This window comes from Culex pipiens, chromosome 3 (assembly GCF_016801865.2).
Source record: "Culex pipiens pallens isolate TS chromosome 3, TS_CPP_V2, whole genome shotgun sequence".
Lineage (NCBI taxonomy): Eukaryota > Metazoa > Arthropoda > Insecta > Diptera > Culicidae > Culex > Culex pipiens.
The window spans coordinates 16,767,859-16,782,198 of NC_068939.1; the positions used below are offsets into that span (position 1 = coordinate 16,767,859).

At 38.5% G+C, this 14,340-nt stretch overlaps 1 protein-coding gene across 1 annotated transcript in view; it reads left to right on the forward strand.

Annotated features, from left to right (window-relative positions):
• LOC120413447 (putative uncharacterized protein DDB_G0277255) overlaps window positions 1-14,340 on the forward strand; it is a 297,006-nt gene continuing 282,666 nt past the window's right edge. The window contains exon 1 of the mRNA XM_039574280.2: window positions 1-927. The gene's annotated coding sequence lies outside the window, so the exon portion shown is untranslated. The remainder of the gene's footprint in view (window positions 928-14,340) is intronic.

The window sequence follows — 14,340 nt, forward strand, 5'->3', positions numbered from 1 at the left end:
CGAGCGTACGGAACGAGCGTCTGAACACGAGAGAGTGTCACGTCACACGTCTGTGGTTTTCGCGGTTTTTCGTTGAAGTTAGTGAGGTGAGACAGCGCGCGATCGGGGATGACCCACAAGTGCCCTTACGCGCGTGTTACGCGGTGAAGACCTGCAGAACTTGCTGCAGTGACCTCGCCTGGGAAGGAAGCCGAGGTGTGATTTTTTTTTCGAGGGGCGACAAGACCTGTGAAGTTTGGTGAAGTTCAGCGTTGCGAGGTGGATAAGCAAACAGAAGGTTTGGAAGGTCTGGAAGAAGTGGTTCAGGAAACGAGTTCCGCTAGTGATACCTTTGAGGGGTGAACCTTGTGCGCAAGTGTGAAGAGGTTGTCCGGTGACGAAACTGAAGTTTTGAGGAAGATCGGTGCAGTGATCCCGGGCACTGGATAAGCCCACTCTCTGCTGAAACAGCCGCGCTCGATCGCCGTCAAGAAGTGCAGCAAGAAGTGACTGTACAACGATCTGTCGGGTAGTATGCTAATGAGTTGCGTTCGACAAGTCAATAAATTATGAACAACTCAAAGGAGTCATAGCTCATGACGCAGAAATCTTGGAGGTTCTCGAGTTGCGTTGGTTGACCGCTGAAGTCCGCGTGTTGTGCAAGCGGTTCGGCCGAAGGAGGTAGTTCAACAGAGAAACGTCTTAGAAAACAGTGTGATATAACACCCCTAAACGGCGGCAAAATCGCCTTTCGGCAGCAACTGCAACTGGATAATGAGCTTGCGAAAAGTGGCCGTCCGTACAATAGTGACAAATTGCTAAAAGTAGCTGGGCAATTGCACCCGCAGAAGATCGCAGTGTTTTTTCGGACATCTTCCGGGGAGCGCTAAGCTGCGTGAAGTTCAACCCCCCGCGTAATGATCAATTGTGTGTTAATTACCTGATTAAGTAAGTACGCAGACAATCGGTTGATTTGGAAACACAAACGAGCTTTAGGGACGGAAAACATATTTCACCCCCCCTTTTTTTCTCACCTGAAATCTTTGGGTTTGTGATTTGGGCGTCAAGCTCGGAAGTTAGGTGGGCTTTCTTGTTGTTACGTGGGTCGTGAGGGAAAAAAATGAGGGAGTACTGTTTTTTTTCGGGGGTTTGAACCGGAAAAGCTGTTGTGGTTTTGGTAAAAAGGTGATCGATTGAAAAGTTTGTTTTTAGAGAAATTTCAAAGTTATGGCCTCAGTTTCGGGTTTTGAGTTAGACAAATGAAACAAATCGAGTTTCGGTAAAATAATTGACATTTTTTGCAACAACAAAAAATGCAAATCATAATTAGCTATGGTTTGTCAGCTTTTGCCACCAGAAATCTTAGTTTTTTTTTTCGGATATCCCGAGCAGACGGAAATAACTTGGGAAGGTCAGTTTTTGATATTGTGAGAAGATCGAAATATGTTATTGGGATGATCGGATTAGTTGTTAAAATAACAAAAATCAATAACAAAGATTTGTTCGAAGAATAACTTAAACTGTTATTATGTTGTTATTGCAATAACAAACCAATAACACAGAAGGAATCATGAAGGAATAACAAGATTTGTTATTTTGTGCGGAGAGGTGGAGCAGCATAATAACAAAAAATGTTATTGAACTGGTATGTCTCCATAACAAAAAAAGTTATTGTTTTGGTTTATTTGTAATTTGCAAATAAACCTGCAGTTGCCATAACTCCTCTGTACTAGTCAGGGCTGCAGAGTCGGGTACCTCCAAGCGACTTTGAATCCATACTTTGAAGACAACTCCGACTCTGGATGCAGGATATGACGTCAACGACGACTTCAGCTCTCCAAAAATACCCGACTTCACAGATTCCGACTCCAAGTAAAAGTTGCTGAAAATAAGATGAATCCGATGCAGTCTCCGAGGTCTCACTCCAGCTAGAACTTCAACGTCAGCTCCGACTTCCTGGCTCTGTGAAAAAAATAACAGTTTTTGTTATTCACACTTCAAAAATTCTCAATAAATAAATCAATTCCGTTAGGGAATATAACAAAATTAAAAAAAAGAGCTTAAGGACCCCATTTCATGGCCAAAATAATGACCCCGACGAAATTGGTCAAAATTATACCATAGTCATAGCCAATTTTAGCAAAGTCCATTAGGGGGTATATCAAAAAATTAAAAAAATCAACTTTCAAAATTTCAACTTTTAAGAATAATTTTAGCTTAAGGACCCCATTTCATGGCCAAAATAATGACCCTGACGAAATTGGTCAAAATTATCCCATAGTTGGTCACACCACAATATTCCTATAATTGGTCGCAGTGGTATTAAGGAAAAAAAAAATCCCATAGTTCTAACCATTTTAAACAAAGTCCTTTAGGGGGTACAGTTAAACCTCGCATATGCAACTCATATGGGGGTTTCTTATGCGAAGCACGCATATGCGAGGTACAGGGCTTATGGGATTTTGGCTATATGGGAGACATGGCCTATATTTTTTGTAAAAAATCATCTTAACTATACAAATTTATAGTGTTTTGGAATCGTTATGAAGTCAGCTATACAGCTAGACCAAATTTACAAGGTTTACGATGTTCTAGGTCATCCGAAACTTCCTCAAGTTAAGGCCTATGTGTTCACCGCCGTACAAGTATGAGGTAGGCGATTGTGACTTTGGTTTTTGACCTCAGATCATATCCAGATAGCCTCAGGGAGGTTCAGGGACTAGTCTACCGATATGTGGTGATGTTCTAGGTCTTCTGTAGAGTCCCGGGAGTTGCGGCCAGTGGGTCTACCGCCGTAACAAGATAGAGGTCAGTGGTTTTTGACCTCAGATCATATCCAGATAGACTCAGGGAGGTTCAGAGGCTAGTTTACCGATGTGTGGTGATGTTCTGGGTCTTGTGTAGAGTCCCGGGAGTTACGGCCGATGGGTCTACCGCCGTAACAAGATAGAGGTCAGTGGTTTTTGACCTCAGATCATATCCAGATAGCCTCAGGGAGGTTCAGGGACTAGTCTACCGATATGTGGTGATGTTCTGGGTCTTCTGAGGAGTCCCGGGAGTTACGACCGATGGGTCTACCGCCGTAACAAAATAGAGGTCAGTGATTTTTGACCTCAGATCATATCCAGATAGCCTCAGGGAGGTTCAGGGACTAGTCTACCGATATGTGGTGATGTTCTAGGTCTTCTGTAGAGTCCCGGGAGTTACGGCCGGTGGGTCTACCGCCGTAACAAAATAGAGGTCAGTGGTTTTTGACCTCAGATCATATCCGGATAGCCTCAGGGAGGTCCGGGAACTAGTCTACCGATATGTGGTGATGTTCTAGGTCTTCTGTAAAGTCCCGGGAGTTACGGCTGGTGGATCTACCGCCGTAACAAGATAGAGGTCAGTGGTTTTTGACCTCAGATCATGTCCAGATAGACTCAGGGAGGTTCAGAGGCTAGTTTACCGATGTGTGGTGATGTTCTGGGTCTTGTGTAGAGTCCCGGGAGTTACGGCCGATGGGTCTACCGCCGTAACAAGATAGAGGTCGGAGGTTTTTGACCTCAGATCATGTCCAGATAGACTCAGGGAGGTTCAGAGGCTAGTTTACCGATATGGTGTGATGTTCTGGGTCTTTTGTAAGATCCCGGGAGATACGTCCGATGGGTTTACCACCGTAACAAGATAGAGGTCGGTGATTTTGACCTCAGATCATATCCGGATAGTCTCAGGGAGATCCGGGGGCCCTACTCCCGGGACTCTACAGGTAGACTAGTCCCCGAACCTCCCTGAGGCTATCCGGATATGATCTGAGGTCAAAAACCTCCGACCTCACTTGTGACGGCGGTAGATCCATCGGCCCTAACTCCCGGGACTCTACAGAATACCCAGAACATCACCACACATCGGTAGACTAGCCCCTGAACATTCCTGAGACTATCTGGATATGATCTGAGGTCAAAAACCATCGACCGCTATCTTGTTACGGCGGTAGACCCATCGATCTAACTCCCGGGACTCACCAGAATACCCAGAACATCACCTCATTGGTAGACTAGTCCCCGAACCTCCCTGAGGCTATCCGGATATGATCTGGGGTCAAAAACCACTGACCTCTATCTTGTTACGGCGGTTGACTCACCGGCCGTAACTCCCGGGACTCTACAGAAGACCTAGAACATCACCACATATCGGTAGACTAGTCCCTGAACCTCCCAGAGGCTATCTGGATATGATCTGAGGTCAAAAACCACTGACCTCTATCTTGTTACGGCGGTAGACTCACCGACCGTAACTCCCGGGACTCTACAGAAGACCTAGAACATCACCACATATCGGTAGACTAGTCCCCGGACCTCCCTGAGGCTATCCGGATATGATCTGTGGTCAAAAACCACTGACCTCTATTTTGTTACGGCGGTAGACTCACCGGCCGTAACTCCCGGGACTCTACAGAAGACCTAGAACATCACCACATATCGGTAGACTAGTCCCTGAACCTCCCAGAGGCTATCTGGATATGATCTGAGGTCAAAAACCACTGACCTCTATCTTGTTACGGCGGTAGACTCACCGACCGTAACTCCCGGGACTCTACAGAAGACCTAGAACATCACCACATATCGGTAGACTAGTCCCTGAACCTCCCTGAGACTATCTGTATATGATCTGAGGTCAAAAACCACTGACCTCTATCTTGTTACGGCGGTAGACTTACCGGCCGTAACTCCCGGGACTCTACAGAAGACCTAGAACATCACCACATATCGGTAGACTAGTCCCTGAACCTCCCTGAGGCTTTCTGGATATGATCTGAGGTCAAAAACCAAAGTCACAATCGCCTACCTCATACTTGTACGGCGGTGAACACATAGGCCTTAACTTGAGGAAGTTTCGGATGACCTAGAACATCGTAAACCTTGTAAATTTGGTCTAGCTGTATAGCTGACTTCATAACGATTCCAAAACACTATAAATTTGTATAGTTAAGATGATTTTTTACAAAAATATAGGCCATGTCTCCCATATAGCCGAAATCCCATAAGCCCTGTACCTCGCATATGCAACTTTTGCGACAAAACCGAATCAGGTGGAATGATTCGTATATGCAAAGTTGCATATGCGAGGCGCTCTTATGCGAGGTTTGACTGTATATCAAATAATTAAAAAAATCAACTTCCAAAATTTCAACTTTTTAGAATAATTTTAGCTTAAGGACCCCATTTCATGGCCAGAATAATGACCCCGACGAAATTAGACAAAATTATCCCAAAGATCTAAACATATTTAACAAAAGAAAAAATAATAACAGATTGTGTTATGGACACTTAGAAACTTTTCCATTTGTGCGATTTAAGGTAATTTTATTTCTAAGTCAGTATACCGAACGAATAACAAATTTTGTTATTAGGAGAGTTTTTGAAATGTATAACATTTCCTCTTATTAGCGTGTTATTAAACATTTTCAATATAATATCACTTCAATACCAAATTTTGTTATTTTATCAGAAACTGTTATTATTTTTTCTTTTTGAAGTTGAACTTCAGGATAAAATAATAACACTTTTTGTTATTTTAACAGGATTTGTTATTGAAATATTATTAATTTTGTAATTACCGTCTGCCCGGGATCCTCAGAAGACTCAGGAAATCAGTAGTAGAGGAAATATACCCTTGCTTGGCCCATTTCTATTATCGGTTCATCAGAGCTTTGAACATGAATTCCACAAAGTGTTTTTGACTATTTAAAAAAAATAACTCAAATAAAAGTGAGCAAGCAATTCTCTATTGTTTATGTATCTAAAGATGTTGTTTGAATAGCAGCAAAATGCAAAAGTGACGAGAAAAGGTCGGCATAGTGGGACGAATATGGGTATATTTCCCATATACCTCTATGAAAAAGCTGGAAATTGAAGATAAAATTAAAAATTTCAAAGTTTTTATATTTATAATTTAGGCATCAACCATTAACCCTCTAATGCCCATTTATATTGCAGTTTATGTTTGTTTCTGGCTTATTCAACCACCTTCTATAACTACTTGGGTGGTTTGACGTTTGTATGGAAAATCATCAAAAAAATGTCCAATCGGTGCAGATCCGATTTTCCGCAAATTCGTGGGATTGTTTGTAAAAAAAAACAACTTTTTTGTTATTTAGTTTTGTTATTTCCATTTTTCTGCCAATTGAAAAACTAATACAATAGCGTTTAAATTCAGAAAATTTGCTGATTAGAAAATTTGCTAGTCATTGATCAACTGGAGAAAATTTCTCCTCCTTGATGGTCCGATGTTAAAAGTAAGATAGCACCATACTTTGAAATTGTAGCAAATTTTCTCAATTTTATTGTTCAATTTTTCAATTGGCAGAAAATTTAAATTTACAAAAATCAAATAGCAACAGAGCTGGGTGTGCTCAGATCACTCTCAAATTATAGGAGGTTGTTTTCAGGCTTGATTGTGACCAGAAAATTGCTGTTCTACATATCGAGTAACCCTAACAATTATTCTTTTTAGATTTTTAAAATATTTTTACAGTCACCTTTTCAATTTTTTGCATCATTTTGATGTTTTCTGGTATAGATTGCTACCATTATCATTTAAGAGCGAGTCCACGAACAGGGCATACCCCTTTGTATGGGACGTCGTTTGGACCTCACCAATCTGCCTGAAATTTTCAGGAGTTGTTTGTACATATAAAACTAGCATCTGGCCAAAATATGAGCACTCTAGGTCAACGGGAAGTGGGGCAAATCGGGACACGAAGTTTAAAGGTTGTCAAAATGTCAAAAATCTTAAAAAGGCTATAACTTAGGCAAAATTCAATTTATTTTCAAAATTCAAAATGCATATGAAAGGGCTTAAAAAATGCAACAAAATGCAGGATAGAGCATCCCAATTGGTTAAATCTAAAGGGAGTTATTGGCATTTTAGTGATAAAATTGCATAATTTTCAAACTCAAATAAAAAAGTGTTCCATTCAGATATCAACTCGGTTCGACCTGCAGCTTGTAGGGGACATCTGGGACTACCATCTAAGACTGAGAACGCTTTGGGTAAGGCAGTTTAACATATTAAATATACACTTTTACTATTAATGATTTTTTTGGTTGTAAATTTTTGCTCGGGGGACCCCTAAGATCCCATTTTCTGGTGATAATTTTATCATATTCGTGTTCCTGAGACAATTTCACAATAGAAACATGCATAAAAATGTTTATTTTGATCCATTTTAACCCTTCAAAAAATAAAAGTTAAAAAAAATCTTCGATTCACATTTATTGAAAATCAAGCTCGTTTCCAAGGATACTAGATGATGCCAGAAAATAGCAGCTTTTTAATTTTTTTGAACTTTTATTTTTTAAAGGGTTAAAATGGATCAAAATAAACATTTTTATGCATGTTTCTATTGTGAAATTGTCTCAGGAACACGAATATGATAAAATTTTCACCAGCAAATGGGATCTTAGGGGTCCCCCGAGCAAAAATTTACAACCAAAAAAATCATTAATAGTAAAAGTGTGTATTTAATATGTTAAACTGCCTTACCCAAAGCGTTCTCAGTCTTAGATGGTATTCCCAGATGTCCCCTACAAGCTGCAGGTCGAACCGAGTTGATATCTGGATGGAACACTTTTTTATTTGAGTTTGAAAATTATGCAATTTTTTCACTAAAATGCCAATAACTCCCTTTAGATTTAACCAATTGGGATGCTCTATCCTGCATTTTGTTGCATTTTTTAAGCCCTTTCAGATGCATTTTGAATTTTGAAAATAAATTGAATTTTGCCTAATTATAGCCTTTTTAAGATTTTTGACGTTTTTGAACCTTCAAACTTCGTGTCCCGATTTGCCCCACTTCCCGTTGACCTGGAGTGCTCATATTTTGGCCAGATGCTAGTTTTATATGTACGAACAACCCCTGAAAATTTCAGGCAGATTGGTGAGGTCGATGCGAGATGGGTATGCTTTGCTCGTGGACTCGCTCTTAATGTTAGTAAATCGTAAATGCATTGTCTGGAACATGATAAAAATACTGCATACTTGCTATGACTATGAATATAGCAAATAACAGTAAAAACACAGCAAAAGTTGATCCCTAAAAACATGGCATTTATTCAAACATTGGCAAAGTTATATAAAAAAAAACTGTAACTTTCCTAGATTTTAAGAGTTCTTTTTTCCATTGCATTTTAAATGTTGAAAATTGGTTCAAAAATTATTTGATTATAGGCCAAATTCGGTTCTAGAGGGATTAAAATCGTTAAATGGTGTGGAATATTATGTTTAGTTAAATAAAATTAATTTAGGTAGAACAAAAAAATCCAGGCAGCTGTGTGATTTTACGGAAACCTTATATAAATATACTTTAAAAATCGTGAATGACAGATTTTACCTTTCAGATGAAATAAATAAATATTTAAGGTGACTTTTTAAAGATTGCCACATAGTTTCTCTGCAAACAATAATTAAGTGTAATGGTGATATAGTAGTAGAAATTCTTTTAAATAAAATTTAGCATTATGCAATTAACTATTATTCACGGAAAACATCAAAAATATTTTATATTTTGTTAAAGTAAAGCCATTTCAATTTGTTTAATGTTTCTGTCTCCAATTCAGACTGACAAAACCTCTTTTTTAGTGGAATTCAAACTTTGAACATTTTTTTAAATTTATTCCAATTTTGATTGTTAATTCTATAGTAAAAAAGCGAAAAAAGAAAAAAGATGAAAAGAAATTCAAACTAGATAAGAAATTGCAACTATAATAAACAGACTTATGAATTGCCTACATTTTCAAAATTTCATAAGGATTCTTTGGAAAAATTAATTAAGTATTCGTAATGACTTTGAAATTATTTTTTCACAAATTCTTGACAAACATGATCACGAAACATGTTTTTCAAATGCAAATAGTCATTAAATATTATTTGCACATACACTTTGTATATATTTGCAACAGCTTATCAACAAAATATAAAAATTCCAAACATATAAAAACTTATTTCGGAAAAAAACATAGAACTCCAAATATATAGCTTCTAGGTTTATAAACTGAATTCTGATAGTTTAATTTTATCATGCTCAAGGATTTTATATTCAAAATTTCAGATGCTTTTATTAAAGTAAACGAGGTAGTAAGCCTTTTAAAATCAACTAACTATTTGAAAAATTATTCAGAAATATCAATTCACCAACTCGTCGCCATCGTGCTAACTTGTCGTACGTGCATTTTGGGCCAAATTGAGTTAAGAACGCCATTTTGTGCAGCTCACAATGCCTCACCTTTTGACCTTCACAGATCCTCAAAATTCGATTTCAATCCTGAGATATTCAACAAAAACCGAAAAAACTCCGTGCATTTTTGTCACTTTACATATGAAAGTAGTTTCAATCTTGTCGTGCTATCTTGTCACTCCATGAAAATTGATGTAAGTGCGACAAAAGGCCAAAGGGATTTCATGCCAGGAAAGTCAGGATGCGTTTGTCGCACGTGCAAGCTAGACTACCGTAAACATTTGTAATTATAACTCGGGACTCCAGAAACCAACTTCAACCAAACTTCGGGACAATGCACAGAATGGTCAGCCAAACAAAACGTGTTTGTTATTGTTTACATTGCGTGCTCTCGTTTTTGTATATTCAAGGTCAAACATTAAAACGCGTTTTTTTCGGAACGTCAAAATGGCGGGTGCGACAAGATAGCACGACGACGTCGAACTATTGATAGTGTATGTATGTATGTATGTATGATCCCCATACCCGCAGGCAACTTGGTCCTGGAACACATGTGAGCGCTAGGTGAACAATTCGATCATCTTTTACTCCGTAATCTGTACACCCACGTGCATAAGTTTTTTTGCACGAATTTTAATGCTACAAATACCGGCGCATAGATCAAAATGGGTTCCCTCTTCCCTCCCCAAGCGCCGGAAATTTGTAGCGGGTGTAGGGACACTTCGCATAGACGCCCTTGCTCCCATCACGTCACTGAGGGTATGGAGCGACGAGAAATTAATAAGCATGCCCCCTCAGTCGAACCTTCATTAGGGAAGCAGGCAATCCACAACTCACAGCGAACGACCAAGGGAACACCCTACCACGTATATAGTAAAATGGCGTAGTTGTCTTCATTGGAATGTATGAATGTTAGAATTGATGAAAGGGTTATTTGAAAAAAATAATGGAAAGCTCTCACCAAAAACACGCAATCTTCAAAAACAGCTTCACTCCAGTCGTTTCGCCACGTTCCACATGAATCTTTAGATTTCTTGAATCTGCCTTGATCAGCAGAACTTCCAGCAGTAGACCTGATCCAGCACGATATACAGCAAGCACCACACGACTTTGAAGTGCTTGGACGATGATCATCACCCCTACCTTCGTCAGTTATTCTTGAATGACGTTGTTGTCTGTAAGGATCAGCCATCAAACACGTCCCTAACGCCGTCCTGGATGTTATGTTGCAGGAACTTGACCCACAGGAACGCTTGAGTTAATGGCCACTTCGCAATTGTTGTTCCTGCGGCCTGCCTTTCTTGTTCCGTTGTCGTAGGGCCAAATTTCTCAAGTTCCATTAAAAAAAAGCTTCCAAATGGGTTCCACCACTTCCACTGTAAATGACTGGCACCCGAGAAGTATCGAGATCTTCGTATTTTAACTTATTTCACTCATTTCACTCATTTTAAATAAAATTTAAAAATTATCGGAAGGTCGAAAATGACAGCAAACGAAAAATGCGTCCGACCACAGGCACAGATTGCTTCGATCACGACGTCGAACTATTGATAGTAAAACCAAAATGTCCAGAAGGGAAAAATACACTCATTAAAAAAAAACGTTGTTAAACTTGTGATTTTCAAATGCTTGCATTTGATGCTTGTTTTAAGAGAAAATTATTTAAATAAGTATATATAATTAAAGTAAAAGACACATTTTTTTTTATCCATTTAAAAGCACAGTGCTTTTACTTGAAGATTTTGTGAAGTTTGTAAGAAATTAGTTTGAAGAATCTTGAAAAGTATTGTATTGGTTTGAAAAGCTAAGTGAAAAATTCAAACAAAAAAAATCAAAATGTCATAAGCGGGTTTCTGCGACCGCATTTTAGTCAAATTTGAATGATTTATTGTCTTTTAAATTAAAAAAAATGCATATTTTCAATATTTCATCACCACCATTTTGGCCGTTATCTAGGAGGATTTAAAAATTCTAAATCTGCTTAGAGTAGTTTAGGAGTCATACTTAAATGAAACAACGGAAAACATTTTTTTGTGATTCGATTATACCAAGTGAAATTTTGCCAAAGCTTTCGGATAATCGAGTCTGGACTGTAACCCTAAATGTAATTGTAAAAACCTTGTTCCGAAAAGTTGTCCATTTCAAAGCCTAATATGCGTACAAATTTTCACAATAAATTGACATTGAACTTGTCACACAGAAGAAATAGTGGTCTCTATTATATTAGGCGGAAAAAAACCTTGCGTAAGTTCAAAGTGAGCGTCCTTCAATTCGGTCACATATAAGTCAGGTTTTTGTCCAAAGTTTACAAATAAAGAGTAAACTATTGTGTTTATCTAGACAAACAAAATATTGAGTGCTAGTTTTCCGTCAAGGTAGGGTAATTGACCAGGTAATATATATGCCAAAATGTATTTTTCCATCTTCGTCATCAAACGTAATATGTTATTTCTTTTAACAAGTATTGTATTGTCACTTTACTAAGCTCAAAATTTAGCAAATTACCCTCAAAACCCCATTTTTGCGACATTCCTCCCGCAGCACGTTCACCTGTGTGCGGCACGCCCAATTAACACCTCCGGTTTTGATACTCTGCCAGCTGCCTGCCTGCTCACCACGTTTTGTGCATAATTGTCACCGTATTCTGCTGGCTATAGTCACTGACTAGCCATGACCGACCCAGTTTACCCTTCCGTTCCCCCCTAAGCTGGCAGAGTTGAACTTCCTCCCGCGCGGGTCATGTTGGGCGCGAAAATGAAAACTCGCCCGACGACGCTTTCTGACCCCCTTTTTTTCTTCGGCTTCGTCTTGCCTCAACTTTAATTTGAGCATTGTGGTGCGGTTATATCTAGAACACCTTGCCCCATGGCTTTGTAGGGCAGCCTCTGAGCAAAATAATTAATCACCCCGGGCTGGTGTCTATCTGCTGTGGAGTTGGGGGTCTTAAATTTGGCACCCAACTATGCGCGAGGGGTGCAAAGTGTGTCAGTTTTGGACAGTTTTTTTTTTGTTTTTAGTTGTTTGCAGTGCTGGGTTTTGTTTTTGTGACCTGGCCAATCTTCTTTCTCTCGGAGCTGCGGTTAAGGTGCAAATTCGTACGTACGTGTACAGAGTACAATTTGACTGCATAACCAACGAGTAGCTGTAGCAAACAGCTGATGGTTGCGATGCTGGGGTTTGGTGTTCAGCAGATCGTTGCAACTCAAAATTTAAATGCTCAAAACACATTTTTATATACTTGCATTTTACATCGCATAGTTGCAACTAGTTTAAAATTGTTTTTCTATATTCAAAACTCTTCTAAAGAGATTCGATTACGCAATCCTACAGCAAAAAAACTATTCACCCAACTGTGTCCGGCTAACCTTCAAACCGTCCCAAAACGGATGTGTCCCGAGCGCTGACAAGTTGATAAATGCTGCACCCTCGTGTGCTTTGAATATTATGTCAACGCTCTTCCAATCAATGAAGCTATTTCGATTGGAGGACCCAATCAAAATCACAATTAAATTCGCCAATCCACACAGACCAACCGGCAGCAGCAGGTCCAATTCATCTTGGTCAAACAAGGCCCCAGCGCCAGACCCTAATCTTTGTGGCCGCGACAACCGTCGCCGAAATGCCAAATAGTCTTTTTGAAGGACTTCTTCAACGGACGTCGACGTCGCCAGCCACTGCTGATTTGGCTGAATTGTGTTTGGCGACCAATTCTTCAGGTTTCGATCGGTTGGTTGGTCAACACTGAGCAAAATAATGCGCAATGCTGTTTAATTCGTCAACCTTTCTATTTCTTTTGGCTGACAACGCGCGAGCTGGACAGATTGCCACCACTCACATAACCAGCTCACTTGACGGTTTGTTCATCATTATCGGCCATGTGGTCCTCCCAGCAGGGCAGCAGCACTTGTTGTTCAATGTGAGTTTTTTTGCTCGCTGGTATCAAGCAAGCAACACACCTTGGTTTTGGAATGCACAGTGAGGCCATTGCAATTTTTTTTTTTGATTTTTTTGTCACCAGCCCCTTCAAAACAATACAAAACAGGTAGCAAAAAAAATATTGCTGAAATTAGAAATTTTCATATTGAAAAAAATGTACAATCGATTTTAAACTATTTAAAATACATTGTAAAACACAATTATTTATCATCAAATGGGTCACTTCAAGACTTTTTGCAAATTTTGATTTATAATACCACAGCTAGGCTAAAGACGACCAACTTTAGGAAGAAAAATTAGTTCAATAATTTATTAAAATTTTCAAATTTTTCGTAGTATCACAACTATTATAAATTAGCATTTTGTGATACTTTTAGTTTAAAATTTCTGAAAACAATAACCCTTCTAACGAGTCTAAAAAAAAATATGATCGCTAAAATCATATTTTTTTTTTCGAAGTCGGATCTCACTTATCTGTATGTAATGTAATGTCCGAATCCATCATCTGACCTATCGTTGGATATGTAATCAAAATACCTTCCAAACAAGTCTAAATATCGAAGATCTGGCAACCCTGACTCAAGTTATGGCCAGTTAAGTGATGATTATGTACTTTCCAAAGAATTAATAATTGAAATAAAAATTATTACCGGATTTTTGTGTGATCTATTTTTGATAACAAGTAAGGAATTTACCAACCACATATGTGGATTAAGTTAGTTAGTTAACTTTTGTCATATTCCGTAATTTCGCAGAATAAAGAAAAAAAATAGGGCCAAAAATATTAAATATGATGATTTTTTTTTTTTTTGGTTTTAAATTAAATAAATGTAAACCTTATCAATAATATTTTGCAACATTGGGGAAGATCATCTGTAACACTGTTTGCAATGCTGATAGCAATTCTGCTCAATATTTTGAGGATTATGTTTGTAATTTGTATCTTTCCTTCAAGCAACAATTCATGCAATAAATGAACAAACAAACAAGTACCATTTTTGAATTATAATTTAACTTTAAATCGGTACAATTAGACTTAAATGGCATTTTTTCTAGGATTAGCTCAGTTTGTTCTAGAGGTTTGTGAATTTTAAACATAGAGTTTTTCGATGTCCTTAAAAAATAATTAAAAGCGTTTTAAAACTCTTGAAAAGTGGAAAAAGCCGGGCGCAGAAAAAGGTTTTCAAAACATGATTCTTTGAAGTAGA